The sequence below is a fragment of the Gymnogyps californianus genome, chromosome 20, assembly GCF_018139145.2.
Source record: "Gymnogyps californianus isolate 813 chromosome 20, ASM1813914v2, whole genome shotgun sequence".
NCBI lineage: Eukaryota > Metazoa > Chordata > Aves > Accipitriformes > Cathartidae > Gymnogyps > Gymnogyps californianus.
In genome coordinates this window covers 2,803,627-2,818,264 of record NC_059490.1, presented here as the reverse complement: position 1 = coordinate 2,818,264, position 14,638 = coordinate 2,803,627, and the positions used below count along the sequence as shown (strand labels likewise).

The 14,638-nt window shown below is 45.0% G+C and overlaps 1 long non-coding RNA gene across 1 annotated transcript in view; it reads left to right on the top strand.

The window, feature by feature from the left end:
• The first annotated feature begins 7,351 nt into the window (after window positions 1-7,351).
• The window catches only part of LOC127024444 (uncharacterized), a 29,487-nt gene continuing 22,200 nt past the window's right edge, over window positions 7,352-14,638 (top strand). Inside the window, exon 1 of the long non-coding RNA XR_007767551.1 lies at window positions 7,352-7,566. This is a non-coding gene — a long non-coding RNA (uncharacterized LOC127024444). The remainder of the gene's footprint in view (window positions 7,567-14,638) is intronic.

Sequence of the window (14,638 nt, the reverse complement as noted above, 5' to 3'; positions counted from 1 at the left end):
TTCAGGCTTGGAGATTTCTTGCATCTTTAGCTTTTCTAAAACACCTTTCACCAGTCCACCTCAGCTCCATCATCCTTTCTTAGCACCGTCCTAGAGATATGGGACTTCAAGTTCATGAATGCCAAAGCCCAAATTGGGTTCGGGTTGGCTACTGAAGCCTCACTCTCTGGGATCTTTACTCCCATCTCAATAAAACGTGCATAGGAGTTCAAGAACAAAATACAAGCCCTTCTTGTAATGATCATTATGCTGCATTTTGAAGCCCATTTGTCACTTCTCAGGAGCCATTTCTAATATCATAACTTTGCATGCTCACTCACTGTAAAAAAAAAAAAAAAAAGCTGTTTCCAACATCCAATCCTGAAAGAGTAGATTGTGTTCAGTGATTGCTCCAATTGCATTGCCAATGAGTCGAAACACTTTTTGCTAGGGCCATTAAGCAGACTAGGGGAACATTCATGTATGTTTAATGCTCAGGAAATCAGTACAATTGAATTCCAAGGATCAGAGAAAAAACAAGTAAAATTAGAAAGGTTGATGGAATGAGCAGGGGAAAATGTGCACACACTGCTAGAGAACCTCAGCTTGAAAAACCTGGCTTTGGAATTTTTTGCAAGCTTGTATTGTAGGAGTTTTGTCCTGGATCAGTTTAGCCACTCAATTACCTTCATATAAGCACTAGCTCTAAGCCAGGAGGCTGCATCCCAGAGCCATTACAACTCCTGCAAAGATGAATCAACCAATCTAACACATTTAAGACTTCATGTTAACTCCATTCCTGGATTCACAGCACTGAAGAGTTAACTGAACATGACTACATCTTCACATTGTGGAGGCCCAGTCAGTGCCCAGGTTCAGATAGGATTTAGATTATTAGTTTAGATGTAGAAGCTACTCAGTGTTGTTGTAAGTACTCTGAGCTGGTATTGGACTAAGTCAGTTGATAAAGACTGGCTTCATGTTCAAAGGTGGACACTGAATTCTGTGGGTTTCTGCAGTGAGGCATGAGACAGACTGATTGACTTCTAGGCCATTACAGGACCATCCTGCCAATACTCCTTCCCTTTCATTGCTCTCCTTCCTTTCCAAGGATGGAGACTGACCTAACATCCATTTTTCTACTAACAGCAGCTGTGGCAACTTATCCCAGGGAGGGGTGTCCTCCTTCAAGTATTCCTGCCAACATCTCGTACTGCTTCAGCACTATGCATTGGGTAAAAGCCAGTGAATTTCTTTTCACGCCCCTCTATGATGTCCATGAGAAGCAGTGCATACTTGCCCCACTGCTGTGCCTCCAAACCCAGCCCACAGCACTGAAGGCCACCTCATGGTAACCAGGAAGCCTTGCATCTTCTCTTCTCTTTTTGGAGCCTTCTCCATTTTAAAGCGACAGGTTTGACATATATGGCTCCCATCTCTTTGAACAATTAAACTGCTATGGATCTAGTTATTGCCCTTGATTATGAGTCCTCTCTCTTCACCGAGCTGTAAATAAAGGCTTTTGACTTTAAACACAGCTCAGATATGTCATGATTGAAAACAGCCTGCTGCTCTCTCAACATGTTTATCTAATGTCTGCAGGAGTAAGAACAGGGAGCAGGAGAGCAGATGGTGCAGCTATCTCAGTGCAGAGAGTACAGTCTATGTATGAAATGTTGTTGTGGTTTAACCCCAGCTGGCAACTAAGCCCCACACAGCCACTCGCTCACTGCCCCTGGTGGGATGGGGGAGAGAATCGGAAGGGCAAAAGTGAGAAAACTCGTGGGTTGAGATAAAGACAGTTTAATAGTTAAAGCAAAAGCCATGTGCGCAAGCAAAGCAAAACAAGAAATTCATTCACTGCTTCCCGTCGGCAGCCAGGTGTTCAGCCATCTCCAGGAAAGCAGGGCTCCATCACGCGTAACAGTTACTTGGGAAGACAAATGCCGTCACTCCAAACGTCCCCCCCTTCCTTCTTCTTCCCCCAGCTTTATATGCTGAGCATGATGTCATATGGTATGGAATATCCCTTTGGTCAGTCGGGGTCAGCTGTCCTGGCTGTGTCCCCTCCCAACTTCTCATGCACCCCCAGCCTGCTTGCTGGCAGGGTGGGGTGAGAAGCAGAAAAGGCCTTGACTCTGTGTAAGCACTGCTCAGCAGTAACTAAAACATCCCTGTATTATCAACACTGTTTTCAGCACAAATCCAAAACATAGCCCCATACCAGCTACTATGAAGAAAATTAACTATATCCCAGCCAAAACCAGCACAAATATGTAGACATCCAGTATTTTCTAATGCAACATTATAATTATTGTGTGGAGAATTTTATTTTTAAACTGCAGCTTAAATAATTGCTTCAGACCACACAGGCTCAAGTGCAGCTGGAATGATAGCAAGCCTCTTCTCCAGACAGGAGGGAGAATCCCAAATATACAGGCTAAGGTGAGCAGGAATGTGAGACAAAGCAGCAGAGCAATAAGCTACTGAAGGGAAGAGGGATTTCCAGTACAACCTGTGACTGAAGAGTCCCCTCAAGAAGAATTTTCCTCCTCCTCTTTAGAAACATATTGGAGTGATGGGAGAGGGCTGGTGCGCTTTGAGAAGAATATCAGTTGAAACTGCTCAAAACAGGGAAGAACTGTAAAGGGAAACTGCAAAACTAATGAGGAAAACAACTAAAAACAAGAAGTAGGGTCTTTCTGGGGGAACTGGTGCAAGTCAAGGTCAGCACTTACTCTGACCAGATGGTGAGCAACTAGTAACCAGCTATTCTTCCATCATCCAAATACTTGCCTCTTTCCCCTCACATCACATGCGTTATTCAGTAGGAGCAGAGTTACGAAGACCTAATTAATCCTTTCAATTAAATTAACATTTTCAGTACTTAATTCTAAGTAAAGTGCAGTATTTTGGACTGGTTCAATAAATAGCTTGTGTCACTTATCTCCCTCTCTCATACAGAATCTTTGAAAAACTAAACAGACCATGCTGAAACTGGTTTAATGAAAAGGTTTCCTTCAGAAGTTATCTCAGTAAGTAAGGCAGTAGCACAAGGAGGTATATATCCCTTTGAAATGGGACTGGGGATTATTAGTTATTTTGGTACAGAAGGGACAGAGATGGGGAATAAGGGGGGAAAAAAAAGGTTGGGCCATTTTTCAGTCCTCCCAATTTAGAGCAGAGAGAGTGAAGGTGCTGGCTGATGGGTGCGGGCAGGACTGTGCACGATGCTGTACAGGGAAATAAAATAGGCTGCCCTTGCTCCAAATGGCTCAGCCCAAAAAGCCATCCCGTGTAGTCAGGGGCCCCTGGGCAGACAGTGCCCCACAACACCCCATGTATTAGTGATACACCAAAGTGATTCGAGGGCTAGGGCCTGCATTTAGTCAAGAAACAACCAAAATAGCAGCATGAGTAATGGAATTTAAGAATTGTTGCACAACAAAGGAGTCGCAGTGATGCCCTCCAACAGTCATTCCTGCCAGGCAATCAGAAAGTATTTTCCTTCAATCTGAAGCTTTTGAAATGAATATATACTTTCTATTTCCCTCTCCTTCCTGAGATAACAGCAACAGAATACTTAGTGATAATCAGTACAATTGCTAATTTTGCATGTCTTCAGTAATTTACTTTCCCCATGTCCTCATTTACCCCATTTGTATAGTACAGCTTGTACCTACATCATAAGAGCTTTAAAAGGAAAAAGGGATTTATATTAAGCATGATTCTAATCTCTTTTGCAGCACATATAACTAACTTCTGCACTGAAAATTCAGCCCTGTATTCTGGCATGTTTAGATCAATAGATTTTTTTTTTAAATAAAAAAGTATAAAAAATTACAGAACACTTCAAAATAAGTGACTAGCGAAAGCATTCTGTTTCCTAACAGAAAATGTTTGTAAGTGCAAAATGACTTTACAATCACAGGCTGCACATAACACAGCAGAGATCTGTTGAAAAACAATCCTAAGGAAGTGCCAAGATTTTATTATTCTTTTATTCCTTGCATGTTCTTGTAACGTTGGAAAGCCAAAGCCCTGAGAACAGGGATCAGAAGGGGAGCTCTCTGTTGGTACTTGCCAGTGGATAGGGAGAGCCGTCCCATGGTAGCAGCCCAGTAGGGAAGGGAGGAAGGGCACTTGGCTGGACCACTCAGGTCTCACCTGCATGAAAGAAGCTGTGATATTTTTATTAAAATTATATGTTTTCTGCAACTTTAAAATAGTATTTGCACTGGTGCTTGGGAATGTCTGGACAGGAGAACTAAGTTTATGTTACCTGGCTAGCGTGGCCACTCTGTCAGAGACGGCAAACTGCCAACATACTGTGAAAGAGACCCATAGAGAACTAGTTTGTTTTGGTTACAGGGACTTATGAAGGAACTCCAGGGCTGCTCCTACTTTTCCAAAAGAGCTAAAACATCAGCAGAAGCTGCAGCAAGAAACATCCCCTCCATCAGTTGCAAGCTTGATGCTGTCATAGCTTCTGCAGCAGTAACAATCCTCAGCCAGCTGGGGCTGAGGATGATGCTGAGTGCAGGAGCTCCCTGCCCAGCACAAAGCCATGACTACCTGTGGGAGAGACAGTGCAGTCCTAGAGACTTCAGTTCCCTTTAGAAGTAGACGGTGAGTACTAGCTACCTCAGCAGCCCTCCACAGCTGTGGAAAAAGACTTACATCAAGTACATTGTCCTCTTACCCCAGGCTGTAAAATTCTTGTGTATGCGTGATCATTCAGTTATGCTACACTATGAGCTCCCTTCGGTGCATTATGCTTCTTTAAACCCCATGTGTAAAGTCGCTGTTTGATAGTGAGGAAGCATTATTCATTCCTGAATGTCCTGAAAATATAATTGAAGTTCCCAGGACAATGACTAGAAACTTGAGCCGTTTAAATGCAGCGACCTAATCTCCTGAAGAAAACAGGCCTTTGAGACTACATTGTCAATCTGCCTCCAAAACAACAAAACCAAAACAAAACAAACCAACTCCCCAGAAACTTATGAACCTGGTAGGCTATTTTAACAAATTTTTACATAGGAATAGCCAATTCAAAGATAATTACATTCCTACAAATTTTATGGCAATTAGTATCTAGCTAGAATAGGGACCCACATGAGCACCTCTGCCAGGGAAAAGGCAAGCGGATCTCAGTTGTTACATATTCTGCTTGGGGGTCACTGTCTGGCCTGTCTTGCTCAGTGTGGCTCTCACAAAAGACACATAAGGAGGCTGCAGTTGCTCTGGAAAGAGAAAGAAAAAAAGGAACAAAAAGCTCAACTTTATAGGAAGCTCGACTCCATTAGCTCTGTTGTTCACAGAACAACTTGGTGTTTTTAGCTGAGACCACTAGAAATCAAAGGTTTCCTTTTTAGTGCCAGAACAAATGGTTGAAGCAGTTGGAAATTTCTGCAAATATTAATGGTGGTAGTAATAAAGCACAGAAGGTTCACTCTGTGTGTTTGGTTCTCGTTCTAATGAATTCTGAGCAGAAAAGTGTATTTTAATCATGAAGTATTTTTAATGTAGTTCATAGTGTTGTATTTTTATTATTATTTAGTACAATGATTCCTCTTCTCTAAACTCCTGAATCATTCAGGCAAAAAAAAAATCCACCCAGTGTTTCCTCCACTGACTCCAGCAATTCAGGGCTGAACTATCACATGCTTTAGAACGAGACTCAGCCTATTTGTTAAAAGTCATTGTACACAGTCAGCTGGCAAGCCATGTCCATCAATAGCAAGTAGGCTGTTCTGCAGCCAGAATTCCTCACAACACCAAAGGAAGAAGCCCAAGTCATCTAGGTGACCTTGGTGACCCCAATTAACAGCAAAGCACTAGTTAAAGTTCATAGGCTTGACTGAGCTTACACTAACAACACTGTGTTCAAAGAAATACTGAAGATTCCAGATGTTTGAAATTTTCTATGCATTTATAAAAATAAAATGACCTTTTCCTGACTTTTTGCAGCAAAAATAGAAATTGATCTGAAGTGTTTTGTAGGGTTTTGCTGTCCTTGACTCAAAGAGAAGTATGCTTCCCCTTCACGTCACAGAACAGTCTCTAACACCACTCACGGAGGAGCCCCGTGATCCTCCACTGCCCCATCCACCCCGAGATGGCTGAGGAACCTGCGTCAGTGAGGCTGAAAACCGCTAACACCACATTCCCCTCCTTCGAGTACTTCTGTACTGCACAAGCAAGACCAGTCACGTGCAGCCTACTATCAGACCATTGGCATCTGAACCTGTTGGCTGGCTTTTTCTCAGTGATTTTTTTTGTCCCTTCCATAGTGAGTGGTAGATAGGGCACAGCTGGGAGCTTTGAAAGTAGTTCTTCCTGTATTACTGCTACAGTAAACAAGTGGTTTCATTTCTCACACTGAAGAGAAGAAACAGTAATCTATACAAGGTGATGGATGATTGCACTCACCATTTGTAACAAGTTTTAATAAAATTGTAGGAGGATTTTCCCTCCCTACCGCATTCCAACAGCAGGTAATTTTTTAAAACCTCTTTCAGAGTCACAGATGTTACATCCTTTAGCTTAGAGATATTCCTTTTTTAACAAGTACTTAAAAGGCACAAAGGTTATTCCTGTAGCCCTTTCAGATGGTAAGGTTGATATGTTGTTCACACAACTATGAACTGACTTGCTATGAAAAACACTACAGTGAACCTGCCACACATCCAGGATTTTCCATACCATGCCATCTGTTGCCCTGCAGACACCTGCATGGGCACATTCCAAGAACTTGCACAGTGCTTTGGGGGAATTTCAGACTCGAGGCTGCCTGGTTGTAGGGGCTTTTTTGTGAGAGCCTGATATGCAGCTGGACTGCAGTGGAGCAGCGGATGCAAGCCCTGCGATCTCAGGACCAAGTGCACACCTTGCGCTCTGCCACGTGGGAGGATTATGGTTTCCAGGAGGTGCCTGCTCTCTAGGGGATGCACAACCAGGGCATCTGCACACGTTTGTCTGAGCTGCCTGGGATGGATGTGCAGCAGTGCTAAGCATGGGGAACCAGAGCTACACAGCTTAAGTCAATATATAAGTTGCATTCACCTGTACTGGGGCTGTATTAGGGTGGGTGAGGTACCCCCCACAACAGGAGAGCAACTCGGTTCATGCTATTAAATTATCTCAATAGGGGACACAGTCTTCATGCGGTCCAAGCTAAAGGCTCCCGGCTCCCGATCCCCACACCTGCCCCCGCCCCGGGGGAAGGGCCCCGCTTCAGGGGGCGGGGGAGCCTCTCCCGTGGGGCTTAAGGGGATGGAGGGCGGTGCCGCTCACAGTTGCGCACCTGCGCTGCAAGCACCGCGGAGTTAAGCGCGGCCCGTTAAAGCGCGCTGTTACCGGCACGGAGGACAGAGGCCTCACGGTGGGTTCGTGGCCTTACAGACCGGCCTGAGCGGGGTAACGCGATGCGGAGCCGCCCCTCACCTGCCTGAGGGCATGGCGCCTCGCGGCTCTCCTCAGGAGCTGGCTGGGCCGGGCAGCAGCGCGTCGTCCAGTCACCGGTGGAGCCGGGCGCAGGAGGGCTTCGACGGCCGCTGGGCCTCGGGAAGGCTGGGGCAGGAGGTGAGCGCGTTTCTTCCACGGCCGGGCTCTCCCCTCAGCCGCGTGGCGCGAGGCGGGCGCGTCTCGCTCTCCCCTCAGCGGCACCCGCAGTTCCGCCGCTCCCCTCTGCTTCCTGCGCTGGAGGTAGCTGGGGCTTCTAACGCCCTCTTCCCCCTGTCGCTGAGGGCTTCCTCCTGGCGTGGGCACCCCACTTGAGGCCGGCCGCGGCCGGGTGAGGGCGGAGACGGCTTGGGCGGGCGGGAACCCGCGGCGTTTCCGCCATCCCCGGGGCGTCGTCCGTGGCGGCGGCCGGGCCGCGGGGAGGCGCGGCGTCCCGGCGGGCGGGAAGGGCCCGGCTCGCGCGGCCGCGTGCCCTCGAGCGGCCGGGTCGGCTTTCTGTCAGGCTAATGGCGGGAGTCGTGGTCTCCGCTGTGCCGCGGGGCGTGAGGAGAAATGCGGGGGGCCGGGCGCGCCGTCGTCCCCAGCAGGGCGAACGTGCGAGTCTGTGTGTGACGGAGAAAGAAGTAAGCATGGGGCAGAGGAAGGAAGCCTATAAACCCTGTGGTTGTTTAAAAAAGACAAAAAAAGAAGCCCCCACCTCACGACAGCTCAAAAGCACCATGATATAAAGTGTCAAAAACTCCAGTCGTTTGTGGAAGAAATTTATTTAACCAACGCCTTCATCTGGGTCCTGAGGCTGGAGCGAGCCTTTGTCCAAGAGCAGCACTGCAGGGCCGCCTTTGGGCGGGGGTACAAGAGGAGCGTGCAGCAGCTTTCTGAGTGTGCACAGCACTTAACGGTATTATAATTCCCCTCCAGTGAGATGTATTTTTACTGCATGTTAGTCATAATTAGGTTCAAACATAGCTCTGAAAGCAAAAGTTCCAGGCAACTGCATGGCACCGTCAGTCTCTCGCTGGTAGGGCAGGTGAGCCTGCGTTAGCCCTGGTGACTGCTGGTGTGCCCCTTCTTTATTGCAGCGCCGGTGTAGGGGGAGCTGTCAACGAAGAGTAAAACGCAGGCTAGACCATGCCGTAGTATTTCCCAGAGAAAAGGCAGCAATTCTAATCATGTGAAACAAACACCTCAAACTTCCTGGTGAGGATAAGAGAATAAATTAGGCAGCTTGTACGTGAGAGGGAAGGGGGGGAGGAAGGAGCTTTACAAATTCTGTAGCACAGCTGACTAAGTGCTGATTTACAGTAATTCCTTTCATTTCTTTTCTAATTAAACATCTCCTGAAGGATCAGGCCTGTCAATGTGATCTGAGGCCTATAGCCTGAAGTGTAAAGTGAGGCAAATTGCCTGACTTACTTGCAATGATAGAGTCATTTTGGAAGGAGATTGAAAATCAATACTTGTCATCCCTGCGCAGTGCTCTTTATTCAGAGGGGCAATTTGTAAGTGTAATCTGTATGAGTGTAGTGGGAGCATACAAAGTTACAGTACTAGTCATGCAGAGTGAAATGACAGAATATAAAATATAGGCTTATTGCCATTTTATTCATATTAATGTCAAGGAAGCTTATGAATAAGCGCAACATTTTAATTCAGTGCTGTGCAGTCAGGCCACTTGCTGCAGTTTTTGGCTTAAGCTGCAGTCAACATTACAGGTACCAGTGTTTGACATAATTTCCCTGTTGACAATGTCAGGCAGTATCTGTGTGCATCTGCTTTCAGCTGTGGCAAGGCAAACAAGGGCTAAAAAGAAAAAAAAAAAAAAAGAATCGACCCCATGTATGCTGAGAAAATGGCAAACAAGCTCTCAGTGATCATGGGGCTTAGTCAAACTCCAAGAGGATGGTAGCACTAGAGTGCAGATGCAATCACAGAGGACAAGAGGCACTCAAGATCTTGTGCTTTTCTCAAATGAGAGTACTCAAGAGTGGAAGACTGACAGCTCCGGCTTACTCCAAGCATAATACAGTCAGGTGCCTTGTTAGCTTCCCCCTGCAACTCTGGCAGCCCACTTTAATCTGCACTGGTAACTATGAACTGCTTTCCTCCTGAATATCTCCTGAACTGAATTTGCCAGTTATGACAATTATTGGGACAAATTTGAGAGGGACAAATGGGCCTCGGTTACTGCAGTAAGGCTGTTCAGCTCACTTTACCTATTCACTGAATCAGAGCTAGAGAAGTGAGCTGTAACTCTGATTGGCATTGCTACCTGTGTGCTGTTACTCATCTAAAGTATTCTCTCATGCTGAAAAAAATCTGTGATGTCATAAAATAGAATATGACATTTCTCTCTGAAAAATGAGTTTAAAAAAAAGAATGACACAATTATTCAGAAAAAACCCTGTGTAATTCTGAAGAGAGCTCTCGTCTCCTCAGAATACTACTTCCCTCCCAAGATAGAGATTATAAAGGTTGTGAAACTGGCCTAAAGCCTTCCTGTGGGAGGCCTGTGCCCAAGAATTATCCTATGGAGAATATGGGTTTCCTGTGGATGTGTTTTTTACTTGTCATCTGGCTCAGAGTGGATTTTAAATAGCTGTGTTTGAACTTTTTTTCTTGAGTGTGGGTTGAGTTCATTTGCACCCCACCCTAGCTCAAGAGGTAGAGTGGACAAACAGAAAACAAACACTTCCCACAACATCACCTGCCAGAACTCCTAGATGGTGTTATAATTATTTTTCAAACAATGAAAAGATTTCATTGCCACTGTCTTCCCCTTTAAAGAATGATACTTTAGTAACCAGACCTGTTGACAAAAGCAGGTGTTTGGAAACAGCATTAATTGCCAAAGTTGTTTTAAAGCACAGTCTCACAAGATTCCCAAACCTTACCCACTTGGGTGGGAACAGTAGGAAAACTCAGTGACATGCTGCTTGATGGTGCTGCGTCCCCCTCCCAGCCCACCCGAAAGCAATTGGCATGTCCGGTTTCCTGCAGATGGACCACAAATGGCACATGTACAGCTGATGTGCTCTGGCACTCAGGGAGTGAGATTGCATTTCCCAGTTAGCTTGCCAGCCAGAAGCCAGATTTAATTTGGAAGGGAATGGTCCACAGTTGTTGCAGAAATAGCAAAGAGCAGAGTTTTAATCATCCTCCATTCTTCCCTGTTCAGTCTCATCCCCTAATTGGTAAATGAGAGGCCCAATCAGCTCAAATCAGGGGAAAAATGTGTCACAAGCAGCCAGTGAGACAGAAAACAGAGGTACCCACTCCTTGATATCATGATCTTGCAGCTGTTTACAAGTCAGATTTAGCTAATCAGAGGGTCCCAGGGAGCAATTAGTCTCTCTTTCTAGGTTCCATGTGTAAATTCTAGTAGAAAAGAGCTTTTTTCCGCTTGCTGCCCTGATTATTTTTGCATGCTGTTAACTATTTGCCATTTTATCCACCAGAAGGGACATATAATGTCATTTTATATGTTTGTAGATAAACATAGCTAGACTGATCAGAAATTAAAATGTTTTTAACTGAGTGTAGTAAAGTGCTTGAAAGAAGTAAATTTCACATTATTTTCTGTCTTTTATTAATCATGGTGGCTTTCACCTCCCTATATTTCTTCTTTGGTAGTGTACTTCAGTCTGAATTAATTCCTTAAGCCATGATCCTTAAAAATGAATAAAGACTGCCTCAGCCTCTAGACTTTCAGATGCTTGAGCAGGCTTTGTTTTCAGCTGACAGCAGCTCAGCAATTGGCCTTTCAAGATACCTGAATCTAGGAAACTTGAAATTACATCTCACTTGAGGAATGTCTGGCTTGATTGTGCATGATTGTTTTTCATAAGGAGATCATCTGCTTTGGATAGTGCCCTTCCATTCCTGGGGCAGGACACCCTATTCTGGGAGGGACGGGATGGCAGACTACAGTCCTGAATATGTAACAGAATTTTCACGTTCTTGAGCATCAGTGTTTAGATCTGTTTCTTGTGGACTGATCCGCTGAAGCTCTTGCTTTCCACCTCATGATTGAGCCCCAAGCGTGTTGCACATGTTGAACCATGGTGCCCTGCTGCCTGCACATTATTTAAATTAACTGGTTCCTATAAGCTTTAGTCTGTAATGCATTGCCTTCTGCATCTATACTACACAGGCTCCTATCGCATGGGCCTGAATTTGTCTCCTTGGTGATTTTTCTTGCTGCAGGATTATCTGTGGGTCAGGGTAGCTGGAAAATGTTAGACCTATAATCTCAGCTGTTCTAAGGACTCTTTTATATATAGTTATTCTTGTCTTATTATTCTGTTATCTGCCAGCTACACTTACAAATGTGCATTTTACAAGCTGCTGTGTGTTTCTCATGTTTATGCTGCTTTTTAAATGGGTTCTCATTGGTTTTAGTCTGTCAGGCTCTCTGGAGCTTTAGCATTGGATTTGCAGAAGTACAATGATGCCCTAAAGGCCTTTGAGCATGTCAAATACAGCCCTGGGAGGTCATCGACCTGGGCCTGCGGTGCTATCCACTGCCTTGTGTTTTCTCTTCGAAAATGCCTGTTTTATAAAAGCCATCAGTAAATATGTCTTAGCTGAAAGCTGATTCAGGCATAGACAAAATCTCATTGCCTCCCACCAGGCCAGGTTTGAGCCTTGAACACGTGACCTAAAATTTGCAAAAGCCCACGTGGGTCCTGCTGAACTCGATGGCAAGAGCCATCGCTGGCTGTACCCCAGCAGAAGGCAGCTCACCCCACTGCAAGACACGCTCGGTACACCTTTCAGCCACCCCTGGGACGCTGCCTGGGAACATCAGTGGGAAGAATTAGGATTACAGTGGCTGTCCCTGCTGTACACTTACTAATCCAAAGGGGGATGATAGCTCGGGAAGCTACCTGGAGCAAATTATGACATAAGTGACTTTAATTGCACTTTGGAGATGCAGTAACCATGGAAACCTAAGGGAGAAACTGTTTCTCAACTTTCAATGCCAGCCTGACGGTTTAAAAACTCTTCATTAATACTTTGATGTGTTAGAGTCTGAGCACTGTATACGTGCTCTTTTGGGGGTAAACAAAAGCACAGAGTATTAATAATAGAGGAGAGGTAAGGGAGTGGTTTTTATGTCAGCAGAGCTGGGCGCGCTTGCTCTCATGAAGCAGTACTGACTGACGTGCTGCTGCTCCAAGCCAGTGTTTCTTAGGCAGTAAAATGATAGTTTGGTTTTGGCTGGTCTCTGTACTGGCTTGTGTCTGGCTAAGTATTTCAGTTTAAAACTGGTATACCAAACATGCGATTCAATTAGAGCAGCCTCAAGTACAGATATGGTTACACTGGTATAAAAGTATTTGGTCTCTTTAAAGGTGCAATGATGTACTGGTAACAACATATTAGGAAGTTAAACTGTTCATTTCTGAAATGGTATAGCTGTACAAAAAGTGTGTGCTACAACTCGGAGCACACTTGAATTCCATGAAAACATCAGCTTAATACTCTATAGCTACCAGAAAAGCAAATAATAACAAAAAAAATTAAGAGCTTTTAGGAAAGAATAGATGGAAAATAAAATTATGTCATTAAATATTGTAGCAACTGTGTCCAAGACATATAGAAGAAGTGTTAGTAGGTCTGTAAAACTCCTTGCCAAAGACTGTTGTATTTGCAAAAAGAGTATGTGGGGGACAGAGAGCCTGCACAGCATGTGGAGAAGACATCTATTGAGTGTTACTAGATAGACAAATAATGTTAGATTCAAGAAATGCCTTGAGTTGAAAACAGTCAGAGGCTGTGAGAGTACTTGGGAAGTGCCATATACGTTTGCACAGTTCTTACTCATCTCTAGGTGTCAACTTATGGCCCTTGTTGAAGAGAGGGTACTTGGCTAGATGAACCCAGGTACAGCTGCTTTCATGTTCTTAGCTGACTTAATCATAAGCAAACATGCCAGATAGAAGTGGTTGTTAATGCTCACCGATGTATACTGTAGGCACTTCTCTGACAAGTGTAGTTCAGTTTTAATTGCGTATAATAATGCTTATTGTGGAAAGTGGTGTCAAATCTTTACTGAGAATTAGACACTAACTTTTTGTTTGCACAAATAATAGGGTATTTGCAAAGTGCAGGACTGTGTAGTAGTGATTTTTTTCATAAAACTGTTTCTCTTTCAGAGAGCTATGTCGAATAAGTTAAATGAAATGACTGCAGACTGTGAATGTATTATAGTATTAATTCTTTTCTGTAAACCACTGCTAATTTTTTTGCACTTAACTCTTTCCCAAATTCCTGGTGCGGGTTCCTGCTATATCATAATTATTTCTTATTAATTCTGTTTACACAATTTGCATATAGTAATTTTCAGTTAAAGGTATCAACATAAAGGTGGTTAGAACATTTCCATGTTTGATCTGATTCAGGGTTTCTTGTACCATGTTACACTGTCCCTGTTAGTGCCTCTGTTATAGGTGCAGGCTGGATGAGCAATGATGCTCAGGAGCAGCCTTGCTGGAGCCTGGAGGAGTGGTCGGAGCTCCACACGCCTGCTGGCACTGCAGCAGCCCAGAGAGATGGCACAGGGACGGGGACAGCCCTTCTGGGGTCCCCGCTGAGTCATGGTGCAGGAGAGCAGATGTAGCTTAGGCTTGATGTGCTGGGGGCTGTGGTTCTCCTGGACTTGTCTGTGGGCTCAGGTTAGGGTTTGACTTCTGCCGGGGAAGGTTCTCGTACAAAACCAGCACCTAGTTCAAGCTGCTTGGGCCTGAAGCAACAAGAAGACAGACCAAGGTGTGCCTGCTGTCTGAGGTGGCCCACATGTGCCAGTAACAGTCCAGCCAGCACAGATGACAGCAGCAGGGGTGTCCCAGAAGCTAGGTCTCCAGCCTGTGCTAGTGATGAAGAGGTGAACCCTGCAGGTGCCCTGTGTGACCCTGCTTTGGTCACTACAGGGTGCCGAGGCCATCCCTCCCCAGCTTGGCCTCTTGCTGCACTGAGATCTGCCACCATGTGATTCAGCCACACAGTCTTCTTGGCGTGTGGAGCCTTCCACGAGCACAAGCCAATGCTAATTAAGTAGGATGCTTACTTTTGTAATGAATTTATTGTTAAAGGTGAATTATCCCAAATCCAGTACAACCTCTAATGTGTTTGATATTTTTAGAGTCAGTTAAAATAAACAAACACTGAAGCTAATGTTCCCAGCAATCTG